We start from the raw sequence: 27,162 nt of genomic DNA, 5'->3' as shown, positions 1-27,162 counted from the left end.
TAATATGCTATTTTATATTATTTTCGGACTAACCTATTAACCTAGAGCCCAGTGCCAGTTCCTGTTTTTTCCCTGTTTTTGAGTTTCGCAGAAAAGGAATACCAAACGGAGTCCAAACGGAATAAACCTTCGCGATGATTTTTCTTGGACAAGAAGACAACTAGGAGACTTGGAGATGAAGTTAGAAGAGCCATGAGGCGACCACAAGGACGGAGGGCGCACCTAGGGGGTAGGGCGCGCCTCCCACCCTTGTGGGCCCCTCGTGCACTCCCTGGCCTAATTCTTGCGCCTATATATTCCCATATATCCCCAAACCAACAGGGGCATCCACGAAAACACTTTTCCACTGCTGCAACATTCTGTACCCGTGAGATCCCATCTAGGGACCTTTTCCGGTAGCCTACCGGAGGGGGATTCGATCGCGGAGGGCTTCTACATCAACTCTATTATTTCCCTTCTAATGAAGCTTGAGTAGTTTACCATAGGCCTCTTCTCTCTCTTTGATTCTCAATACCATGTTCTCCTCGATGTTTTTGGAGATCTATTCAATGTAATACTTTTTTGCGGTGTGTTTGCCGAGATCCGATGAATTGTGGAATTATGATCAACGTATCTATAAATATTGTTTGAATATTCTGAATTCTTTTATGCATGATTTGATATCTTTGTAATTCTCTTCGAACTATCTGTTTCGTTTGGCCAACAAGATTGGTTTTACTTGCGATGGGAGAAGTGCTTAGCTTTGGGTTCAATCTTGTGGTGTCCTTTCCCAGTGACAGCAGGGGTAGCAAGGCACGTATTGTATTGTTGCCATCGAGGATAAAAAGATGGGGTTTTTCATCATATTGTTTGAGTTAATTCCTCCAAATCATGTCATCTTGCTTAATGCGTTACTCCGTTCTTTATGAACTTAATACTCTAGATGCATGCTGGATAATGGTCGATGTGTGGAGTAATAGTAGTAGATGCATAATCGTTTCAGTTTACTTGACATGGACGTGATGCCTATTGAAAGTGCTAGTTATCGACTAGAGGGGGGTGAATAGGCGATTTTTATAAAAGTCTTCAAAACACAAGGGCTTTGAAGACAAACAGTAGAAATGAACCTATTGATATGCAGCGAAAGGTAGACTACACTAGAAAAGCCATAGTCAAGTAAGCAATGAAGTGAGAGCACGAAGACTATCAGCAGCTAGGTAGTATGGATCAGGATGGAAGATAGTATGAAGCCAAACAACAAACAGTCTTCACACAGTGAAGACAATCAGATCATGCAAGCAGGCAATGACTTCACGAAGACAAACTGTAAGTAAGGGGAAGGGAAGGGTAGAACCAGTTGCTTGGTGAGGACAGGGATTTGGTAGACCAGTTTCAGTTGCTGTGACAACTGTACGTCTGGTTAGGGAGGCTGAGATTTAGCTCAGAAGACCGCGTCTTCACCTTATTCCCCTTGAGCTAAGAACACTTAGTCCTCGCCCAATCACTCTGGCAAGTCTTCAAGGTAGACTTCCAAACCTTCACAGACTTCATTCACTGGCAATCCACAATGGCTCTTCGATGCTCAGAACGCGAAGCCTAACTGGCTGGAGGATTCACAGTCCTCAAGTGTAACCAGTCTTCAGATCACGCGAACAGAAAAACTTCAGTGATGCCTAACACTCTTTGGCTCTGGGTGTTTTGGGCTTTGTCCTCGCAAGGATCTCTCTCTCAAATACTTCGGAGGTGGGTTGCTCTCTCAAACGACAAAAGCCATGCACTAACTCTGAGCAGCCACCAATTTATGGTGTAGGGGTGGGCTATTTATAGCCAGGAGGCAACCAGACTTGATTTTTTCGAAATGACCCTGGTTCACAAAGGAACTGACACGTATCCAACGGTCATATTTCAAACACACGCGGCGGCTTGACTTGGGCTACAAGTAAAGCTGACTCATCCAGCTTTGGATAAGATTTACTATCATTGTCTTCGCTCGAAGACATAGGATATGGTTGAGCATCACATCTGTCACTATGACTTTGTTCACTTGGACCCCACTTAACAATACGGTGGTTCCTATGACTCAACAAAGAAGAAAAGGAAACTACAAAACAACTATGTCTTCGCACTCCACAGTCTTCATGTGAATGTCTTCTCATTTCATAATCTTCACTATGAATATCTTCACAGACCACCATTGTCTTCAGTGTCTTCACACATTTTTAGGGGTCATCTCTGGTAGGTAAACCGAATCAATAAGGGACTACTACCTGTGTTATCCTGCAATTCTCAAAAACACATTAGTCCCTCAACCAAGTTTGTCGTCAATACTCCAAAACCAACTAGGGGTGGCACTAGATGCACTTACAATCTCCCCCTTTTTGGTGATTGATGACAAACTGGTTGAAGTTTTCAATGGGGATAAAAGTATGTGAATGTTAAGGATTAAGGCATTGACTTCATAAGTAGCAGAAGGCTCCCCCTGAAGATGTGCATATAAGTAGTTTGCTTTTGAATGCAAATGCACATGACAGGTTTTACTTTGTGGAGATCCTCTTTAACTTTTGAAGACAATGCATCGTGCATATAAACGGATAACGAAGATAATGACATGCACAATGAAAAATGGACGTCTGCAGAATGTCTTCATGTGGAATGTATCATTGCATCATAAGGTAGCAGAAAGAGTAGCAGACGGCCATCGAGTTTAAGTGTTACAACTCAAAGGACCAAATTGTTTCAATAGACGAGAGTTGTAACGACTTAGCAAAAATTAGTGCAACCACCCTTAAGGACCCGCTTGAAGACTATCAACTCATAAGCTTCTCCCCCTTTTGTCAGTAATGACCAAAAAGGTTTGAAGACATAGAGTATCTACTCGTTTCCATCTAGAGTGGATGATGGAGCAGGGTCAATGGTTGAGTTTGGTGGTGCAGACGGGCCTAACGCGGTGTCGAGATGCAGTGTAGCCATGGTCGGTGAAGTGGCGTCTTCTTCTTCCTCGATGACTCTCGCAACAACTGTTGTAGCCGAAGACGAATGTTCAGAATCTTCAATAGACGGCGTGTGACGCCAGCTTGCATTTGGTGGAGGCCTGGAATCAAACTTGAAATTCTCTGTGAAGCCATCTTCGTGAAGATCGTCTTCAGGACAGAGCATTGTGAGGCTCTTCCAGGACCGCCGACAGGCTTCATGTGCAACAAACGACTTCTTGGTGGCCAAGTTGCGAATGCGATTGACATCCACCAAGAGACTTTGCATCTGACGCTTTAGCCGGTCATGATGCTTATCCTGCTTCTGATGCAATGCCACAAGAAGCTCTTGGTCATTGAGTACATGAGAATGCTTCCGAGGCCTTTGGGAAATCGTACTTGCAGTGGCTTCAGTGTTAGCACGGTGTGGCACTCTCATATTTCCAGCCACAGGATAAGCGGGGGTTGCAGCATTGGGGACAAGAAATCCTTCAATTGGTTGCATGAAGCTTTGATGTTCAGCGTTCTGAAGATGTAGGGGCTTCTTGGCAGGCTCGGGGTAGATGGCTTCAATAGACAGATCAACCTCAGGCAGAAAAACAATGTGGTTGTGCGATGAGGGCTCATAGTCAATAGTGGAATGGAGCTTGATCTGGCGCATCACCCATGAAGCATAGAACTTCAAGCCAAATAGATCAATCCCAGAAGCAGCTAGTTGTGTGATGAAGAAATCCTAGGTGTTGAATCTGATGCCATTGATGATATAGAATACCAAAGTCTTCACGGCTCCTTCAAGTTTAGCTTCAGAAGAATGTCCCTTGATCGGCCATAGAGTACGCCTCAGAATATGGTCTACTGTGCGTGGCAAGTACTTGAGGTCCTTAACAAAGAACTCCTTTGGATATTGAGCATCTTGAGGCAACGGCTTCATCATACTGAGCATCTGACTCATGTTTGGTTCGTTCCTCTGAAAGATACTCTGCAGTTCATCTCTATGAAGCTTACAACCAGGTTCGTATAACTCACCTGGAGAGGGCAGGGAAGTAAGCTCGATAATGTCTTGAGCTTTCGCTTCGTGATGTACATCACTTGACATCCACTCAAGGATCCATGTCTTCGGATCCCTGTTGTAGCCGCGAGTATGGAGTGTGGCATAGAACTGCAGGAGAAGCTCTTCATTCCGGTGTTCTTTGTCAGTCACAAATGGCAGAAGACCAACATCCCGAAAGCAGTTAAGAGCTTCTTCAAGACACGGTAGCCCAGCTATAGCTTCACAATCCATACGCATGTGTGGAAAGATCCGCTCTTGATTGTACAGGATGCCTGAGTAGTAGCTTCGCTGCTGATGGCTCCAAACTCTATCTGAAGAGATCTTAGGCTTCGTGTAAGGATTCTTGGCACTGTCAAAGAAAGTGTTGTGCTCTCTGAAGCTGTGCACGCTGAAAGAACCCTGTGTCATTGCAGCACTTGGAAGCCTTGGCAACCTAGGCTTGGGCTTCTGAACATGAGGCCTCTGCTCCACATGGTAATCATATTGTGGTCCTGGAGCAGTGGGTGGGACCATAATTGGCCATCTGATAGTGACAAGTTGACCTTCACGATTTACTGCATGTTCCATGGTGTGAGGCCTTGGAGGAGGAACAGCGCTATCCGAGATGATTGGCGTCACAGTGAATTTAGCATTCTCAATAGCTTCAGGCTCCACATTGTCTACAGCCATGACTGTGTCATTGGCTTTAGTGGTGTTGTTGGTGGCAGCCTCAGTGTTTTGAATGTCCATCTGTTCAAGAACTGGAGGGTCGGGCACAATCACATTCTCCTCGAGAATGACTTGATCAGTAGCTGGGGGTGTAGCAACTCTTTCTTCTTCTCTTTCTACTACATTATCTTCATCGGCTGATGCAGCCAAAACGTCTTCAGCGACTTTGGCTTCAGACTCAGAGGCATTCACAGGAGGGGTGGCTTCAGGAAACACTTGACGTGCGACTGAGCTTTGGTGCACTTCCCCTTCTAGAATGCTCGACATGGTGACCTGAGGCCTGGGGCTTTTGCGAAGCCTACGAAATGCGGGCGACGCCTTCGATGAGGGAGTGGTCTGTACCATGTAGTTGTCATCATCAAGCACCGGAGTGGTGACTTGAGGTGGTGGTGTTCTTGGTGTCTCATCATGTGCTGCGGTGTCTTGCTGTTGGCACTTGGCTCATGAGTCATCCTGAGCGATTTGCGTCAATGGACGACCAATAATGATAACTTCACTGCTCGTCGGAGCAGGCAATGATACCGGCTGGGGCTCGAGCTGAGGAAGGACTACATCATCATCAACATTGTCTTCATGACCAATGTCTTCAGCTGTGTTGGGGTCAGCAGCTGGAACTTCTTCACTTTTTGGAGCCTCTGTGGAAGCAGACTCATGAATCACAAGACGACGCTCTTGGTTGCTTGAGACAGGAAGAGCAACAGAAATGGGTTAAACATTGAGGGGTTCTGAGGCTTCAGGGCACTCTTTCTTTGAAGACTTGGTCTTCAATTTCTTCTTTGATGGAGCACCATCTAAAGTGTCTTTGTGCTTGCGCTTCCTGGCTTCGGCTTCAGCTGCCCTTGTTTTCTTCAGCTCTGAAGCTGCTGAGGTGACCTTAGGCTTCGAGCCAATCATACTGGCAGGGAAGACAATGCGAGGTTCTTCCTGCCTTGGTGCTTCAGATTGGGCCGCAACAGACTTCTTCTTTTGCTTGGCAGCCATCCTGGGGTCGATGCCAGGATGCCCAAGAGCCTTTCGCTTCTCAGCTTCATTATGAGCTTGAACACATTTATGCGCAAAGTACTTCATGCGCTCTCGTGAGCCTTTTGCTTCTTCACACTTCTTGTGGAATTGTTCCTTAAGATCATGCAGCATCTTCTTGAAGATCTGCACATCAGCCACACCGAGCTTGGCCATATTCTTCTTGAAATGCGCCTTCTCATAATCAATCTTGTTCTTGAGCTCGACGATTTTCTGAGCCAAGGCCAAATCATTAGCAATGGCTTCGTGAAACGTGACGCTTATGTCCACAGGCAGCTGAAGATCATCAATACTGATGCTCTGGTCATCAAACCACTCAGCGATGAAGTTGTTCAGAATATCAACAGCAAAGAGGGGTAGATCATTGAAGATCTCCGCCTCTTGCTTGCTCTTGATCAGCATCTCAAGTGCTTCATCACAAAAATCTTCATCACTAGACAGATCAATGGTGTCTTCCTCATTGCACAGAACGGCAGCAGGAGTCAGTTCATGCCCAGAAATCTTCTTAGGCTTCTTGGTCTTCTTGGTCCTCTTGGAGACCCGTGACAGGTCTTCAGACTACACACTGGGTTCAGGAGGTGCAGTCTTTAACGGCTTCACGGTTGAAGCTTTTGGTGTGGCAGATGGCTTCTATGCTTTTGACTTCTTTTTCTTTTGCTTCGGTGAAGCTGGCACATCTTTGGAGTCTGCGTCATCAGCTGATTGCTCCACTATGGCCCTCTGACGTTCGGATTGGCATTGCGAGTGCCATCCTATCATTGAGCAGACGGACCAGGGTTGAAGTTGATTCCAAAATCCTTGTTCTTTGCAGCTGACTCCTTGGCAAACTGAAAGTTGCGCTTAAAGAGATTGTCTTCACGACACCATAACATGGATGATGGGTCAACATTCTCAGGCTTCGGTCCCCGGACCATGCATGGGTAGAAGCCTTGGGCTATAGCTTCAGGCTTCGATTTTGGCTGCAGATTCTTGTACAGTATATTGCCCCATGGGCGCTTGATTGCATTCTTCTCAGCATACTCGGCACTAACGAACTTGTACTTGAACCACTGTTATGCCCAATATCTTCGAATCCATTGGATTCGGGTCTTGCGCTGATTGTAGTTTTCCTCGGGATCGGTTTTGTACATTTCATACAGATCTGGAGGCAGATCTAGAGTTGTGTTGCCTCTGCACTGCCTGCCACCTTTCCTTGCTGATTTCTTTCTGGCCATGATATTCAGACTGATTGGCTTCAGAACAGTGAAAGACTTCCGTCTACTGGTTAGACAAGAACTGGCTTTAGGGGAGTGAATATGATGTTGTAAGAACTCTGCAAATGAATGCGGACTACGAGAACCAAGGGATTCTCCCACGGACATGTACCTGTGACAGCATTTGAGGTGCAAGGGAAGGGGAAGAGGTCATATGCATTCTCAAAAGATTTTGAAGATAAATCAGTTTGAAGACATTGACCTCATAGAGCGAAGACATTCACTTATTTGAAGAGAGTTGGTTCTAGATTTGTATGAATCCATGAATAAATACAAGTGAGGAATCTAACTAGTTATGAAGCATAAGTGAATATTCTTAGCATGATATGAGATGCAGATAAAGACGGATCCAGATTTGGAAGTATAGAAACCACTTTTGGTTGAAGTGGATGGATTTGACGAATCGAAAAGACAGAAAATAGTTAGATTTCATTACCGCTGACGAACTGCTAGACGAGGCAGAGTTAGATGCCGAGCAGTTCAATCTCCCGCGCCCTAACTTGGCGGCGGAAGACAGCTACGATGGCGGCGAAGAGGACGAGGTCCACGGTCGGCGTGAGGACGGCGTCGAAGAAGTCGCGGCAGCTAAGCGCCTCGTCTCCCACGTCGGCGCGAGCTAGCGGAGGCGCTAGGGTTTGAGCGAGGTGGCGAGGTGGAAGAAGAGATAATGACCGCGCGGTGTGTGTATTTATAAGGAAAGGGACTGCACATCGTAATTACACAGGTGCCCCTGGCGGTTCATATCTGAAGGACACGTGGCCTGCATGCAACATATTGGAAGTTGTTCCATATTCCCACGCACGCCTGGATTGTCGGGTAGTCATTCCGGCTTCTCCGGTATTCAGGCAAAAGGGATATGGCATTAAAAACAGATTTAAATGTTTGTCTCTGCGTCTTCTGCTGACAAGGACTCAGTGAAGATATTTGACATGTTTCAACAGAATGCATATGACTTAGATAGATAGAATTTGAGGTAGAAGCACATAAGGGGTTAGGGTCCGATCACATTCACTTAGATCAGAAAAAATTCAAGTATCGAGACATAGCTATAAGTGAATGCTGTAGAGGACAGAACATATATATATATATAGGAAAATGGATTCGTACACCTAAAAAAAGATAACATGGGTTTTGAAACTTAGTTCCACCTAAATAGGGATTAGCCACGCATGGATTGAATTCTTGTTGGCCCGTATTAATATGCTCCACGTTAAGTCTGCCAAAAAAACTAGGTCAAGCAGGCGCATCAAGTACATGGGTTCCGGCATTTAGGGCATCTAATGAGATCCGTCTAGCTACCTGATGTGGCGTTAACAATGGCGTCGAAGAACGACGAGAGATATGGCCGCCTTGGTTCGATGAAGCATTGTTTTCTGCATCAAAGACGAGACTGATCCGACATTACCGACGGCGATGGCAATGATGATGAGTCACAAATGCCGCCCTCCAATCTAATTCTAACATGAGTAGCGACGACGACAGCAGCAGCGGCAGGGATGGCGGCCAACCATTTTCGTCTCATCTATGGGTCAGCCAGGTATGCCTTAATGGTTAGAAATTTCATTTAGTTTCTTTTGTTCCTACATAAATTCATTTTTACATGGTAATCAATCTGACGGAGTCTAGTACTACATCTTTGCATGCAGCGTGATCTTCATGGAGGCGTGTGCTACGTGCTAGCTGATCCGTTGTCAAGCACAACAATGTGTCCGCCGATTTAACACATAGCTGATCGTGTGTGGCCAGCGGCAACAACAACAAAAAAAGGCATTTGTTGTCATTGTGGGAGACGAAGCCAAGCGATCGTTTGAACAGGACACACTGACCAATCAATATGGTTGGGAAGCACGTCATGTGTACATGCAGATCATACGAGTAGTGGTTGAATAAAGATGACGCATATGTACTCCTGGGATGAGTGTAACAGTTTTTTATGGGCAGTATGTACTCACATATTATTATCTGTACTCCCCGGTGCAGTATTTCTTTAGAGAAAAGTGTGTTATCCGCAAGAAATATATGGAGTATATGCGTATCAAATAAGACTATATGTATATACTCCTCATGCTACTACATATAGTATGCCCTCAGTATATCGTGGAAGTATGCACTCCCTCGATTGAACGAAATACTCCCTTGGTATTTTGCCTGAGAGTTATACGCAAAGAAAAGAGGAACGGAGGGTATACTTCTTTAAAGGAGTATATACTACTTTGAAAAACATGATATATACCCCATGAAAGGTTTGTATATACTAGTTGAAAAACCAATATATACCCCTTAAAAGACAGTATATACTACATGGAAAACAGTAATATCTTAAATTCATCATTTTCTTCCAATATCAGTATATACTCCTTAAATATCATCAGTCAAACAAGTCAGTATATACTCCTTTTAAATGCAGTTTATACCTTTAAAAAAATTAAGTATATATTTACTCCTTAAAAAATTGCGGATGTAACATATACTCCTTTAATTGTTTCAGATATACCGAGTGCTTGATTACGGATGTAATTCCCAGCAACGTGATGATTATGTATGCTATATACTCCTTTTTGCTACATAAAAATATATTTAAGGTAAACATTGGAGGCGGCAGCATGCGCCCTCTTATAGGAGGTTGTTATGTATGCAGAACCTAATTAGTTAGCTTCTTGTGCGTCAAAGCTCAACGGCGGCTGGGCATATCCATCTACCGGATCCATTTAGATCGGAGTACATACTCTTGGGAGTATAAAAAAGGAGTCATATATATATATATATATATATATATATATATATATATTAGTCTAAGACCAACTCAACATTGCGAAGATAAACCATGAGGTCAAATCAATGTTGAAGACAAACCAAATGCGAAGACTATGCAATCATGACGCCAAATGAAATACTTCAAGAAGATTTTGGTGGTGGCGTTACCCGTCGTATAGGAAGTAGTAGACCCAGACACGGCGCACAATTATCGTGGTGCTCCAAAGTCAAATTCCGCGTTAATGTATTCACACTTAGAGAGTATGTCTTCACTGATTGAAGATATACGTCACTTCGTGTGTTGCACATTTAAGTCATCAACATGCATAAGCGTTAGGATGTGTGTCCAATTGCAAGACATTTGAGGATTCTAAGATATTTAGCTCACACCACAACTTGCAAAACCTTTTCTCATCCAAGGGCTTTGTGAAGATATCTACCAGTTGCTCTTCAGTGTTGACGTGAATGATATCAATATCTTCCTTCATGACATGATCTCTGAGAAAGTGATGATGGATCTGAATGTGCTTTGTCTTCGAGTGCTGAACTGGGTTGTTGGCAATCTTGATGGCGCTTTCATTGTCGCAGTAGAGTGGCATTTACTTCAGGTGGATGCCATAGTCCTTGAGAGTTTGCTTCATCCATAGAAGCTGAGCGCAGCAAGATCCAGCAGCAATGTATTCAAATTCAGCAGTGGAGAGGGATACACAGTTCTGCTTCTTTGAAGACCAACATACAAGAGATCGCCCAAGAAAGTGACATGTGCCTGATGTGGACTTGCGATCAACCTTGTCACCAGCATAATCAGCATCTGAGAATCCAACTAGATCAAACTTTGAGCCCTTGGGACACCATAATCCTAGAGTTGGGGTGTAAGCCAAATATCGAAGAATTCGCTTCACTCCTAAGTGATGCGATTCCTTTGGTGCCGCTTGGAATCGGGTACACATGCAAACGCTAAGCATTATATCTGGCCTAGATGCACATAAATAGAGCAACGAACCAATCATGGGGCGGTATACCTTTTGATCGAACTCTTTACCATTGTCGTCGGGGCCCAGATGAGTCTTGCATTCCAAACTTCTTCAGACAATCTTTGAGGTATTTCTCTTGTGATATGAAGATGTCGTTGCTCTACTAATGGATTTGAAGACCGAGGAAGAATTTCAGCTCACCCATCATGGACATCTGATATTGCTCTTGCATCATATGTCCAAACTCATCACTGTATCTCTTGTCAGTGCAGCCGAAGATAATGTCATCCACATAGATTTGGCACACAAACAGTTCACCATCATATGTCTTCGTGAAGAGTGTGGGATCCAGGGAACCAGTTTTGAAGCCTTTGCTCTTCAGGAAGTCTTTGAGTGTGTCATACCAAGCACGAGGGGCTTGTTTGAGGCCATACAGTGCCTTGTTGAGCTTGTATACCATGTCAGGATGCTTTGGGTCGTCAAAACTTGGTGGTTGTGCAACATACACTTCTTCTTCAATTTTGTCATTAAGAAAGGCACTCTTTACATCCATTCGATAGAGAAGGATGTTGTGATGGTTGGCATAGGCAAGCAGTATGCGAATGGATTCAAGCCTAGCCATCGGAGCAAATGTTTCATCGAAGTAAATCCCTTCTACTTGAATGTAACCTTGAGCAACGAGACGGGCCTTGTTTCTGATGACTTGACCATGCTCATCTTGTTTGTTGCGATAGATCCATTTGGTGCCTATGATATTGTGCTTGCGAGGATCAGGACGCTTTACTAGTTCCCAAACATTGTTCAGCTCAAACTGTTGAAGCTCTTCTTGCATAGCTTGAATCCATTCAGGTTCCATGAAGGCTTCATCATCTTTCTTGGGTTCAGATATAGAGACAAATGCAAAGTGCCCACAGAAATTTGCTAGCTGTGTTGCTCTTGAACGAGTGAGTGGACCGAGTGCATTGATGCTATCAATTATCTTCTCAATATGCACTTCATTTGCAACACGAGGATGAACTGGACAAAGACTTTGCTCTTGCTGATCATTTCTTTGTTTTCAGCATTGACTTCAGGTTGAGTAGTATCTTCGGGTTGATTAGGTGCAGAAATGATGACTTCTTCTTCAGCCTGTGCCTTAGAAGGTATGATTTCTCCAGTACCCATAAGCTTGATAGATTCACTTGGTGAGGCTTCATCTAGCACATTTCGCAGGTGCTCTCTTTGCGAGCCGTTAGTCTCATCGAACCGCACATCCACAGCTTTAACCACTTTATAGTGAATGAGGTTGAAGACTCTGTAGGAGTACGAGTCCTTTCCGTAGCCAAGCATAAAACCTTCATGTGCTTTCGATGCAAATTTTGAAGTGTGATGTGGATCCTTGATCCAGCACCTAGCACCAAATACTCTGAAGTAACTGACGTTTGGCTTCTCAGTTAGGAGCTCATAGGATGTCTTCTTTAGAAGCTTGTGAAGATAAACACGGTTGATGACGTGGCATGCAGTATCAATGGCTTCAGGCCAGAACTTTCTTGGCGTCTTGTACTCATCAAGCATCGTCCGTGCCATCTCAATGAGGGTTTTGTTCTTGCGCTCCACGATTCCATTCTGCTGAGGTGTGTATGGAGCTAAGAACTCATGTGTGATGCCCAATGTATCAAGATAAGTGTCGAGGTCGGTGTTCCTGAATTCTGTGTCGTTGTCACTTCTGGTGTGCTTGATCTTGATGCCAAAGTTCATCATGGCACGATTGGCAAATCGTCTGAAGACATCCTGCACTTCATTCTTATAGAGGATTATGTGCACCCATGTATATCTTGAGTAATCATCAACAATGACGAAGCCATAGAGGCAAGAAGTGGTAGTAAGTGTAGAGTAACGAGTAGGGCCAAGTAAGTCCATGTGAAGCAGTTCAAAGGGACGAGACGTCGTCATGATTGTCTTTGAGGGATGCTGGGCCCTAGTCATCTTTTCAGCTTCGCAGGCACCACATAGATGATCCTTCTTGAACTTGACGCCCTCGATGCCTACGACATGCTTCTTCTTCACGAGAGTGTACAGGTTCCTCATGCCAGCATGCCCTAGCTTCCGATGCCAGAGCCAGCATTCTGAAGCTTTTGCTAGAAGACATACGGCCAAATGTGGTCTTGCTGAGAAATCTACCATATACAGATCGTCTTTTCGATACCCTTCAAAGACTAGCGATTTGTCAGATTCCATAAGCACAAGGCAACGATATTTTCCAAATATCACAATCATGTTCAGGTCAAAAAGCATTGAGACAGACATTAAGTTGAAACCAAGGGATTCAACAAGCATCACTTTATCCATGTGCTGATCCTTTGAGATTGCAACTCTACCTAGACCCAATACCTTGCTTTTACCAGTGTTAGAAAATGTGATGTGACTCTTGTCGGATGGACGTAGGGTTGAATCCATGAAAAGACTTCGATCACCAGTCATGTGGTTAGTGCATCCACTGTCCATAATCCATTCTGAAGCCTTTGGAGACATACCCTACAGTGCAGTTTGGGGGATAGGCTTCACCAAGGGTATTGTGAATCATAAACATTTGACGAACAAGCGTATTATGAAAGTTCAGATCTTGGTTAGGATAAATAGGATGTTTCTCAAGGAATCCTGGGACAAAATACATAGTAAGACCATTTTGGCATTTTATCTTGCGTCCCACAAGATGTTTTAGGTCCCCAGCATAAGCATCACAAGCCTTTGATTTCTGACTGGAGACCTTTCCCTGCAAAAGAGAGTTAATTTTTCTTAACCACCCACATCTTCAGGGGTGGCTTAGAAGCAATGAGCCTAAGTGCAGCATCTGAGAACTTTGGCTTTGGAGCCCATAGCCTTGCAGGTGGTGAATAATACTCATAAGAGTAAGCAAAAAAGTTCTTGGTCTTATGTTATGAACATAGCGTTGGACGAAACACACTCATATTCATAAGTCTGAGTATGGTTTCCCTGCAAAACATTGGCGTTAGGGTGACTCTGGTGAGTCCTTTGTCTGTATGAAGCCTTTGGACCATTTGAAGCCTTTGGTCTGGGGTTTGTCTTCTTCCCAGGTGGTGTCATGATGACAGTCACAGGAAGTTTCTCAAGACAACTTTTGGGCTCCCAGATCTTCTTCAAAGGTGGTCCGTTCCTGCAGTTAGTACCAATATACCTGGCAAACACTTCACCATTCTGATTCTTAAATAGTTTATAGTTTGCATCAAAGGATTCATCAATGATAATCGGGTTAGCACTAGTGAAGCCAGATAAGGTAGACGGATCCACTGAAGGTCCCTTTGCAGCAACCCATGTTGTTTTGGGGTACTGCTCAGGCTTCCAGTAAGAACCATCAACATTCATTTTCCTCTTGAACCCAACACCCTCTTTCCTAGTGTTTCAGTTCAGAATATGTTTCTTGAGGACATCGCATAATGTCTGATGCCCTTTGAGACTTTTGTACATTCCTGTTTCAAGCAATGTCTTCAACCTGGCATTCTCATCAGCAATAGTAGTGGTATCCTCACTGGAGGGGTTAGTTACCACATTAGCAGTTGAAGATATTGCAACAGTAGAACATTCAGCAATAGAGACAGCATTATCACGCTCAAGACATTTTAGACATGGTGGTTCAAAACCTTCTTGAGCCTAACTAATCTGTTGAGCGCGGAGTGACTCGTTCTCCTTTTGAAGATCTTCATGAGTCGCTCTCAAGTTCTCAAGTTCTTGCTTCCTTTGAAGATAATCATAGGACAGCTTTTCATGAGTAGTTGAGAGCGTTTCATGACGACTTTCAAGTTCCTCGTACTTAACATGAAGATTTTTAATGTGTTTAATTAAGGACTGAGTCCGGGTCATTTCCGCGTCCAACAAGTCATCGCTTTTGTCTAGCAACTTTTGAATATGTTCCATAGCAGTTTGTTGTTCAGTTGCAATTTTAGCAAGTGTTTTACAGCTAGGTTTAGAATCACATTCAGAGTCATCTTCACTCGATGTTTGAAAGTAAGCATCGCGTGAGTTTACCTTGGAACCTCGTGCCATGAAGCAGTAGGTGGGAGTAGATTCATCCTCATCATTAGCATCAGGGTTGGTGACGAGGCCATTGTCTTCAGTGTTGAAGATGGACCTGGCGACATAGGCTGAAGCTAGAGCTAGGCTTGCCACGCCTGAATCGGACTCCTCCTCAGACTCCACCTCCGCCTCCTCAGAAGCATACTCCTCCTCTGAATCCATCTCCTTGCCAACAAATGCACAAGCCTTGCTTGATGAGCTCTTCTTGTGTGATGAAGACTTTCACGAAGACTTTGAAGGCGACTTTGAGGATTTCTTCTTCTTCTTGTCATCAGAATCATATTCCTTGCTCTTGTTCTTTTTCTTGGTCTCATTGTCCCACTGTGGACACTCAGAGATGTAGTGACCAGGTTTCTTGCATTTGTGGCATGTTCTCTTCTTGTCGTCACGAGTGGAAGCTTCATCATTTCTTGAGCTAGATCTTGAAGACTTTCTGAAGCCTTTCCAATGTCTCCTCTTGGTGAACTTTTGGAACTTATTTACAAGCATAGAAAGATCCTTTCCAATGTCTTTGGGATCCCCAGAACTATAGTCAGATTCTTCTTCAGATGAGGACACAACCTTTGCCTTCAAACCGCAAGTTCGGCCATAGTTCGGACCATAGATATCTCTCTTCTCAGATAACTGGAACTCATGTGTGTTGAGCCTCTCAAGTATGTCAGACGGATCGAGAGTCTTGAAGTTAGGACATTCTTGAATCATCAGGGCTAGGGTGTCGAATGAGCTGTCAACTGATCTCAGGAGCTTCTTGATGATTTCGTGCTTGGTGATCTCAGTGGTGCCCAGTGCGCGAAGCTCATTAGTGATATCGGTAAGGAGATCAAAGTGAGCTGGACATTCTCATTGTCCTTTCTCTTGAAGTGGTTGAAGAGGTTGCGAAGAACATCAATCCTTGAGTCTCTCTGGGTTGAGACGCCTTCGTTGACCTTGGAGAGCTAGTCCCAGACTAGCTTCGAAGTTTCTAGAGCACTCACGCGACCATACTATCCTTTGGTCAGATGACCACAGATGATGTTCTTGGCGGTCGAGTCCAGTTGAATGAACCTCTTGACATCAGCAGCGGTGACACCTTCACCGACCTTGGGAACGTCGTTCTTGACGACATACCAGAGATCGACATCAATGGCTTCAACATGCATACGCATCTTATTCTTCCAGTAGGGGTAATTAGTGCCATCGAAGACTGGGCACGCAGCGAAGACCTTGATTATCCCTGCAGTCGACATAGCTAAAACTCCAGATGGTTAAACCGAATCACACAGAACAAGGGAGCACCTTGCTCTGATACCAATTAAAAGTGCTAGTTATCGACTAGAGGGGGGTGAATAGGCGATTTTTATGTAAGTCTTCAAAACACGAGGGCTTTGAAGACAAACAGTAGAAATGAACCTATTGATATGCAGCGAAAGGTTGACTACACTAGACAAGCCATAGTCAAGTAAGCAATGAAGTGAGAGCACAAAGACTATCAACAACTCGGTAGTATGGATCAGGATGGAAGATAGTATGAAGCCAAACAACAAACAATCTTCACAGAGTGAAGACAATCAGTGGCGCCAAGTGCGCGAAGCTCATTTGTGATATCAGTGAGGTGATTCTCATTGTCGTTTCATTGTCGTTTCTCTTGAAGCGGTTGAAGAGGTTGCGAAGAACATCAATCCTTGAATCTCTCTGAGTTGAGATGCCTTCATTGACCTTGGAGAGCCAGTCCCAGACTAGCTTCGCAGTTTCCAGTGCACTCACATGGCCGTACTATCCTTTGGTCAGATGACCACATATGCTGTTCTTGGCAGTTGAATCCAGTTGAATGAACCGCTTGACATCAGCAGCGGTGACACCTTCACCGACCTTGGGAACACCATTCTTGATGACATACCAGAGGTCGACATCGATGGCTTCAAGATGCATGCGCATCTTATTCTTCCAGTAGGGGTAATCAGTGCCATCGAAGACTGGGCACGCAGCGGAGACCTTGATTATCCCTGCAGTCGACATAGCTAAAACTCCAGATGGTTAAACCGAATCACACAGAACAAGGGAGCACCTTGCTCTGATACCAATTAAAAGTGCTAGTTATCGACTAGAGGGGGGTGAATAGGCGATTTTTATGAAAGTCTTCAAAACAAGAGGTCTTTGAAGACAAACAGTAGAAGTGAACATATTGATATGCAGCGGAAGGTCGAGTACACTAAACAAGCCATAGTCAAGTAATCAATGTAGTGAAAGATGGAAGACTATCAGCAGCTAGGTAGTATGGATCAGGATGGAAGACAGTATGAAGCCGAAGAGTAAATAGTCTTCACTCAGTGAAGTCAATTAGATCAGACTAGCAGGCAATGACTTCACGAAGACAAACTGTAAGTAAGGGGAAGGGAAGGATAGAACCAGTTGCTTGGTGAGGACAAAGATTTGGTAGACCAGTTCCAGTTGCTGTGAAAACTGTACGTTTGGTTAGGGAGGCTGAGATTTAACTCAGAAGACCGCATCTTCACCTTATTCCCCTTGAGCTAAGAACACTTAGTCCTCTCCCAATCACTCTGGTAAGTCTTCAAGGTAGACTTCCAAACCTTCACAGACTTCGTTCACTGGCAATCCACAATGGCTCTTGGATGCTCAGAACGCGAAGCCTAGCCGGCTGGAGGATTCACAGTCCTCAAGTGTAACAAGTCTTCAAATCACGCGTACAGAAAGACTTCAGTGATGCCTAACACTCTTTGGCTCTGGGTGTTTTGGGCTTTGTCCTCGCAAGGATCTCTCTCTCAAATGCTTCGGAGGTGGGTTGCTCTCAAATGACAAAAGTTGTGCACTAACTCTGAGCAGCCACCAATTTATGGTGTAGGGTGGGCTATTTATAGCCAGGAGGCAACCCGACCTGATTCGTCCGAAATGACCCTGGGTCACAAAGTAACTGACACATGTCCAACGGTCAGATTTCAAACACATGCGGTAGCTTGACTTGGGCTACAAGTAAAGCTGACTCATCCAGCTCTGGATAAGATTTGCTCTCATTGTCTTCACTCAAAGACATAGGATTTGGTTGAGCATCACATCAGTCACTCTGACTTTGTTCACTTGGACCCCACTTAACAGTATGGTGGTTCCGATGACTCAACAAAGAAGAAAAGGAAACTACGAAACAACTATGTCTTCACACTCCATAGTCTTCATGTGAATGTCTTCTCATGTCATAATCTTCACTATGAATATCTTCATAGACCACCATTTTCTTCAATTTCTTCACACATTTTTAGGGGTCATCTCTGGTAGGTAAACCGAATCAATAAGGGACTACTACCTGTGTTATCCTGCAATTCTCAAAAACTCATTAGTCCCTCAACCAAGTTTGTCGTCAATACTCCAAAACCAACTAGGGGTGGCACTAGATGCACTTACACCTGTATTCATGATCATTGCCTTAGATATCATCATAACTTTGCGCTTTTCTATCAATTGCTTGGCGGTAATTTGTTCACCCACCGTATTATTTTCTATCATGGGAGAAGCCTCTGGTGAAACCTATGGCCCCGGGTCTATTTCCATCATATAAGTTTCTGATCTACTATTTTGCAATCTTTTACTTTCCGATCTATAAACCAAAAATACCAAAAATATTTACTTTATCGTTTGTTACTTTCATCTATCTCTATCAGATCTCACCTTTGCAAGTAACCATGAAGGGATTGACAACCCCTTTATTGCGTTGGGTACAAGTTGTTTGAATGTTTGTGCAGGTATTCGGTGACTTGTGCGTTGTCTCCTACTGGATTGATACCTTGGTTCTCAAACTGAGGGAAATACTTATCTCTACTTTTTTGCATTACCCTTCCCTCTTCAAGGGAAAAACCAACGCAAGCTCAAGAAGTAGCAGGAAGAATTTCTAGCACCATTGCCGGGGAGATCTACGTCAAGTCAAGCCATACCAAGTACCCATCATAAACCCTCATCTTTTGCATTACATTATTTGCCATTAGCCTCTCGTTTTCCTCTCCCCCACTTCTAAAATGATTTTTGAAGAGATTTGCCTTTTCTTCGCCCCTCTTTCGTTCGTCTTCTTTGCTTGCTTTTTGTGTGCTCGTGTGTTTGATCGATTGTTCCGCTCCCATGGCTAGTCCTCCCATTATCGTGAGCACTCCTAATAATGAAGTCCTCAATTTTAAACAAAGGGAAGGAGAAAATTTAAAAGATGCTTGGTATAGAATTTGCAATGCTCAAAATAGATCAACTCGAAAGCAATCTACTGCCCTTCTTCTTCGCAATTTTTATGTGGGCCTTACTCCTTGGAATAGATATGTTCTAGATACCATTACCGGAGGAAATTTCTTGGGGAGCCATACTTTTGATTCTTATAATGCTATGATAGACTTGCTAGGCCCCCCACCTCTTTTGATTAATGGAACTGTTTTAACCTTGGAGCATGTGATGCAAAGACTTGATATTATTGAGAATCAATTGCTACTCTTGAGTTGATTGAAAATTTGGATAAAAAGATTCATAATCAGATTACCCAATATGGATCTAAAGTAGGAGTTACTTTAAAGAATTTTAGGGAAAAAGAACCCATAGTTAATGAAAAGATAGATCAAGATTCTACTAGAATTTGGCTAACTAGAAGATATTATTACCAACTTGGGTTCCGCTTTTTCCTCCATTAAAACTACTACAAATCTTCCTCCTACTAAGTTTGCCAAGTTTATTTACGTTCCTAAGAATAAGGGTGAATCTTCTAGTAAAGAAAATGAAGATCTCAAAGCAATAAGTGTTCACCCGAATTTTTTCAATATTATTAAGGAGCCAATTGTCACGAATGAATTTCTTGATTTCTTGCCTAGGAGTTTGATAATTGATAAAACCAAAGAATCTCCTAAGGATTATAAGTGTGTAATTGAAGAATTGCATACCATAGATGACAATACCTAGATCAATTCGTGTTTTATGCCTAGCTAAGGGCGTTAAACAATAGCGCTTGTTGGGACGCGACCCAATTTTATTTTTGTTTTTGCTTTTTAGGTTCTGTTTTGCAATAAATAATTATCTAGCCTCTGGTTAGATGTTGTTTTGTGTTTTAATTAGTGTTTGTGCCAAGTAAGACCTTTGGGATAGCTTACGGTGATAGTTGATCTGATCTTGCTAAAAACAGAAACTTTTGCGCCAGTCTTAGAATTTTTTAAAATCACAGAAGCGTGATAAAATTCTGAATTGTTTACACAAGATTGAAATACAAATTGCCTCTATTTTCTTAATTTTCAAGAATGTTTGGAGTTACAGAATAATTCGAAATATCCAGATTGCTACAGACTGTTCTGTTTTTGACAGATTCTGTTTAATTTGTGTTGTTTGCTTATTTTGATGAATCTATGGGTAGTATCGGGGGTATGAACCATGGATAAGTTGGAATACAGTAGATATTACACCAATATAAATAAAGAATGAGTTCACAACAGTAATAAAAGTGGTGATTTATTTTCTTATACTAACGGAGCTTATTAGATTTTCGGTTGAGTTTTGTGTTGTGAAGTTTTCAAGTTTTGGGTAAGGATTTGATGGACTATGGAATAAGGAGTGGCAAGAGCCTAAGCTTGGGGATGCCCAAGGCACCCCTAGATAATATTCAAGGATAGCCAAAAGCCTAAGCTTTGGGATGCCCCGGAAGGCATCCCCTCTTTCGTCTTCATCTATTGGTAACTTTACTTGAGGCTATATTTTTATTCACCACATGACCCGTGTTTTGCTTGGAGCATCTTGTATGATTTGAGTCTTTGCTTTTTAGTTTCCCACAATCATCCTTGCTGTACACACCTTTTGAGAGAGATGCGCATGAATCGTGATTTATTAGAATACTCTATGTGCTTCATTTATATCTTTTGAGCTAGGCAATTTTGCTCTAGTCCTTCACTTATGTCTTTTTAGAGTACGGCTGTGGTTTTATTTTCTAGAAATTATTGATCTCTCATGCTTCACTTATATTATTTTTAGAGTCTTTAAATAGCATGGTAATTTGCTTTGGTTATAAATTTAGTCCTAATATGATAGGCATCTAAGAGGGATATAATAAAAACTTTCATATAGAGTGCATTGAATACTATGAAAAGTTTGATTCCTTATGATTGTTTTGAGATATGAAGATGGTGATATTATAGTCAGGCTAGTGAGTAGTTGTGAATTTGAGAAATACTTGTGTTGAGGTTTGTGAGTCCCGTAGCATGCACGTATGGTGAACCTTTATGTAACAAAGTTGGAGCATGAGATATTTTTTGATTGTCTTCCTTATGAGTGGCGGTCGGGGACGAGCGATGGTCTTTTGCTACCAATCTACCCCCCTAGGAGCATGCGTGTAGTACTTTGTTTCGATGACTAATAGATTTTTTTCACTAAGTATGTGAGTTCTTTATGACTAATGTTGAGTCCATGGATTATACGCACTCTCACCCTTCTACCATTGCTAACCTCTCTAGTTCCGTGCAACTTTTGTCGGTACCATAAACCCACCATATACCTTCCTCAAAACAGCCATCATACCTACCTATTATGTCATTTCCATAGCCATTCCGAGATATATTGCCATGCAACTTTCCACCGTTTCGTTTATTATGACACACATCATCATTGTCATATTGCTTGGCATGATCATGTAGTTGACATCATATTTGTGGCAAAGCTACCATTCATCATCTTTTATACATGTCGCTCTTGAGTCATTGCACATCCCGGTACACTGCCGGAGGCATTCATATAAAGTCATATTTTGTTCTAGCATCGAGTTGTAATTTTTGAGTTGTAAGTAAATAAAAGTGCGACGATCTTCATTATTAGAGCATTGTCCCATTTGAGGAAATAAAAAAAGAGAAAAGGCCAAAAAAGAAGGCCCAAAAAAATGAGAAAAGAAAAAAAAAAGAGAAAAAGAGAGAAGGGGCAAAGTTACTATCCTTTTACCACACTTGTGCTTCAAAGTAGCACCATGATCTTCATGATAGAGAGTCTCCTATTTTGTCACTTTCATATACTAATGGGATTTTTTTATAGAACTTGGCTTGTATATTCCAACGATGGGCTTCCTCAAATTGCCCTAGGTTTACATGAGCAGCAAGTTGGATGCACACCCACTTAGTTTTCTTTTGAGCTTTCATAAACTTATAGCTCTAGTGCATCCGTTGCATGGCAATCCCTACTCACTCACATTGATATCTATTGATGGGCATCTCCATAGCCAATTGATACACCTAGTTGATGTGAGACTATCTCCTTCTTTTTGTCTTCTCCACAACCACCTTCTATTCCACCTATAGTGCTATGTCCATGGCTCACGCTCATGTATTGCGTGAAAGTTGAAAAAGTTTGAGAACGTCAAAAGTATGAAACAATTGCTTGGCTTGTCAACGGGGTTGTGCATGATTTAAATATTTTGTGTGATGAAGATGGAGCATAGCAAGACTATATGATTTTGTAGGGATAAGCTTTCTTTGGCCATGTTATTTTGAGAAGACATAATTGCCTTGTTAGTATGCTTGAATTATTACTGTTTTTATGTCAATATTAAACTTTTGTTTTGAATCATCAGATCTGAACATTCATGCCACAATAAAGAAATTACATGGATAAATATGTTAGGCAGCATTCCACATCAAAAATTCTATTTTTATCATTTACCTCCTCGAGGACGAGCAGGAATTAAGCTTGGAGATGCTTGATACGTCTCCAACGTATCTATAATTTTTTATTGTTCCATGCTATTATATTATCTGTTTTGGATGTTTTATATGCATTAATATGCTATTTTATATTATTTTGGGGACTAACCTATTAACCTAGAGCCCAGTGCCAGTTCCTGGGTTTTCCCCGTTTTTGAGTTTCACAGAAAAGGAATACCAAACAGAGTTCAAACGGAATAAAACCTTCGCGATGATTTTTCTTGGACCAGAAGACAACTAGGAGACTTGGAGATGAAGTCAAAAGAGCCACGAGGCGGCCACAAGGACGGAGGGCGCGGCCAGGGAGGTAGGGCGCGCCCCACCCTTGTGGGGCCCTCATGCACTCCCTGTCCTAATTCTTGTGTCTATATATTACCATATATTCGCAAACCTACAGGGGCATCCACGAAAACACTTTTCCACCACCGCAACCTTCTGTACTCGTGAGATCCCATCTAGGGACCTTTTCCGGCACCCTGCCGGAGGGGGATTCGATCACGGAGGGCTTCTACATCAACTCTATTGCCTTTCTGATGAAGCGTGAGTAGATTACCACAGACCTATGGGTCCATAGCTAGTAGCTAGATGGCTTCTTCTCTCTCTTTGATTCTCAATACCATGTTCTCCTTGATGTTCCTGGAGATCTATTTGGTGTAATACTTTTTTGCGTTGTGTTTGCCGAGATCCGATGAATTGTGGATTTATGATCAGCTTATCTATGAATATTATTTGAATCTTCTCTGAATTATTTTATGCATGATTTAATATCTTTGTAATTCTCTTCGAACTATCGGTTTGATTTGGCCAACTAGATTGGTTTTTCTTGCGATGGAAGAAGTGCTTAGCTTTGGGTTCAATCTTGCGGTGTCCTTTCCCAGTGACAGCAGGGGCAGCAAGGCACAAATTGTATTGTTGCCATCGAGGATAAAAAGATGGGGTTTTCATCATATTGTTTGAGTTAATTCCTCTACATCATGTCATCTTGCTTAATGCGTTACTCCGTTCTTTATGAACTTAATACTCTAGATGCATGTTGGATAGCGGTCGATGTGTGGAGTAATAGTAGTAGATGCAGAATCATTTCTTTCTACTTGACATAGACGTGATGCCTATATTCATGATCATTGCCTTAGATATCGTCATAACTTTGCACTTTTCTATCAATTGCTCGGCAGTAATTTGTTCACCCACCGTATTATTTTCTCTCTTGAGAGAAGCATCTAGTGAAACCTATGGCCCCGTGTCTATTTTCCATCATATAAGTTTCCGATCTACTATTTTGCAATCTTTTACTTTCCGATCTATAAACCAAAAATACCAGAAATATTTACTTTATCGTTTGTTACATTCATCTATCTCTATAACATCTCACCTTTGCAAGTAACCGTGAAGGGATTGACAACCCCTTTATCGAGTTGGGTGCGAGTTGTTTGATTGTTTGTGGCAGTTATTCGGTGACTCATGCGTTGTCTCGTACAGGATTGATACCTTGGTTCTCAAACTGAGGAAAATACTTATCTCTACTTTGCTGCATCACCCTTTCCTCTTCAAGGGAAAAACCGACGCAAGCTCAAGAAGTAGCAACTGGGGATGACGGTAACGATCCGGAGACCAAGGGGGCGGCAGAGCTTGGAGGCGCGGATGAGTGATTTGGAGAAATTTCCTAAACTTCAACCCGCGGCATATATACACAGTCACTGTCGGTGTGACTGAGTGGAACGACTCGGTGGCATCGAGATCCAAAACTGCTAGCAGTTACGACAACTCGGTGTGACCGAATTTTTCAAATCGGTTGCACCGAGATGAAAACCTAGATCGACTTAATGAATTCGGTGAGACCGAGTGTGATTGGTCTGACAGAGATGCATTAAGAGGTTTTGTAAGTTTAAGCCCTTGACGGATCGGTGGCTCCGAGTGCTCCACACCAGGAGGGTCCGAATTCGACTTCTTCAACCTTTGTGATGTAGCATGAATAGAGTTTGAGACGAGAAAAGCATAGATAGCTAGAGGGAGTACTTAGGCATTCTTGTCCATCCATTTGGCAACAGAAAAACCAAACAATCAAAGCAACAAATGGATGTCCTCGGATGGAGAAAATTAGAGTTGATTTAGCTCAATTCTTAGAGCAAAGCTCCCCCTAGATGTGATATCCCCCTAAGAGGGATGAACTAACCTTGGGTTTTGTCGATGATGACTTCATGTAGATGTTGAAGATGTGGATGCTCAATGTTGATGTAGATCATTTAGAGAAATCCATTGGAGTGAGTTGCACTTTCAATACCTACATGGGTTAGTCCCACAAGGAACACACAAGGATACCTATAGACATAGTGTGAAATATACATATGATGATGTCCATGGAAGCATTAGGTTACCGTGTCCCTTGTCTTACCAACAAGAGGGTTTGTGACTCCTTGACCTAGTGCGTTATATGGAAGTTGATTACACTTGTCCTTGCCAAAATGAGTATATGTGAAGTATGTTGGCGGAGTAACCCTCAAGAACTCTCTAGTTCTTCTACTTTGTGACCCACATCAACTTGATGGGAATACTTGGACTTATATAGTCGTACTTGATGAAGTAGAACTTGATGTAGTCTTGGGAACCCACTTGACCAAGGTATTTGGAGCTTCTTAAAATGAATCAATCTCTTCTTGAAGCTTGTCCTTGCCTTTTAGCTTGTGGTCTTGTGGTGGAAGATCATCTTGAGCTTGTGTTCCCTTGAAAGAAGTAGGGTCATACTTCTCTTGTTGAGGAACAAACTTTGTCTTGGGGTATTGATCTTCTTCCCACTCAACTCCATTGGCATTGAACTTGCGTTCAAAACCAACACCTTGATTCTTCCAGTGCCTTCCTTGCTTGCGCACAATTTCCTCAAATTGCTTACTTCCGGCAAGGCTCTTGTAAACACCTTTCTCTATAATTCCCTTCAATAAGCTATTTTCTTGCTCAAGTGTAACTTGGCTAAGAGAATCATTAGTGGAATCAATAGAACTACTAGAAGCAACAATATTGGATTTAGCATGATTATTGTTACTACTAGAAGAAGAATATTTCTTGCTCTTGTTGCTAATTTTACTTGTGGCATGTAAGTAGATAAGAGTAAATGCTTAACAATGTAAGAAGAACTTTTCTTTCAAAGATCATCATTGATTGCCTTTAAGAACCCATGCTCTTGCTCTAAATTGAGCTTCTCAAAGCGTAGCTTGTCATGAGTTTTTAAAAGCTCTCGATGATCCTCTAAAGTAGTTTCATAAGCTAACTTAAGAGTGTTTAGTTCTTTAGTTAGACGCTCAATCTCCTTCTTATCATTATCATTCGTTTCATCTTGATTAGCATGATTAATAGCAATTTCATCATAGTTTTAATCACTAGTGTTCTCAACAAGTAAATCATCATCACCTAGCAAATCGTCTTCATCACTATTGAAATCAACATACTCGGGGTGTGATACCTTAGGGCCTTTAGCCATGAAGCATCTTCCAATTCCTTCATTTGGTGAGTCGAATATGTCGTAGGAGTTGGATGACACAAGTGCAAGACCGGCAACACCTTCATCTTGAGTACATTCAAAGTCAGAGTGATAACTTCTCTCGAAGTAGTTGTCAGAGTCGGAACCAGATACCCATTCACCAACGTGAGCTTGATGTCTTCGTATTGTGTAGCTCTTTGATGACCTGTCCTTCCTTTTCGAATCCTTGCTTCTGCGACAGGGTCCTCGTTCATGAAGATCATCTCTACTCCTCTCTCTTGGAGGTGATTCCTCTCTTTTAATTCTCCTTTTAGGTGAGTCTTCTCTTCTTTTGTAGGGAGCCGTACACTCACTAGAGTAGTGTCCGGGTCTTCCACAATTGTAGCAATTGCGATCACGACTAGAAGATCTTTTTTCATTGTAGGACCTTGACTTGGAACTTCTCTCTTTGCTTCTACTCTTGTAGAACTTGTTGAAGTTCTTCACCATTATGCTCAATTCTTCATTGAAGACTTGTTTCTCGCTTGATGTTGTAGGAGCATCACATGAACCTTTGTAATTAAGCACCACTGGCCTTGTTGTGAAGCTCTTCCTTATCCTTGAGTGACATCTCATGAGCAACAATTCTACCAATGACTTCTGTTGGCTTGAGATCTTTGTAGTTTGACATCATTTGGATCAAGGTGCACACGGTATCATATTTTTCATCCAAGGCTCTTAGGATCTTCTTGATGATGAATCTGTCGGTCATCTCTTCGCTTCCTAAGCCGGCAATCTCATTTGTGATGACAGCAAGCCTAGAGTACATTTCAGCGACTCCTTCACCATCCTTCATTTTAAACTTGTCAAGTTGACTTTGAAGCACACCCAATTTGGATTCCTTGACAGACTCGGTACCTCTTTGCATTCTCAAGACGGCTGATTTTGTTGAATTCTTCGGGGCACAATCCATTGAAAAGAATATCGCAAGCTTGAGCATTGTATTGCAACATCTTCAATTCTTCCGCGGATACTTCACGATCCGGTTCTCTTCCATCCTCGAAGTATTCACCTTGCAAGCCAATACGCAGAATAGCCCAAACGGCGGGGTTATGACTAAGAATATGCATTTTTATCTTATGCTTCCAACTAGCAAAATTAGTACCATCAAAGTAAGGACCTCTACGGTGGTAATTTCCCTCGCTAGACGCCATACTCTCCTTGGTTGTGAAACCAAGGCTATGATC

At 42.6% G+C, this 27,162-nt stretch overlaps 1 pseudogene; it reads right to left on the bottom strand.

Annotated features, from left to right (window-relative positions):
• The window catches only part of LOC141042931 (uncharacterized), a 341,300-nt pseudogene that overhangs the window by 10,404 nt on the left and 303,734 nt on the right, over positions 1 to 27,162 (bottom strand).

Source organism: Aegilops tauschii, chromosome 3 (genome assembly GCF_002575655.3).
Source record: "Aegilops tauschii subsp. strangulata cultivar AL8/78 chromosome 3, Aet v6.0, whole genome shotgun sequence".
Lineage (NCBI taxonomy): Eukaryota > Viridiplantae > Streptophyta > Magnoliopsida > Poales > Poaceae > Aegilops > Aegilops tauschii.
Note: the sequence above shows the minus strand (reverse complement) of the source record. Positions and strands in the feature narration are given on the sequence as shown.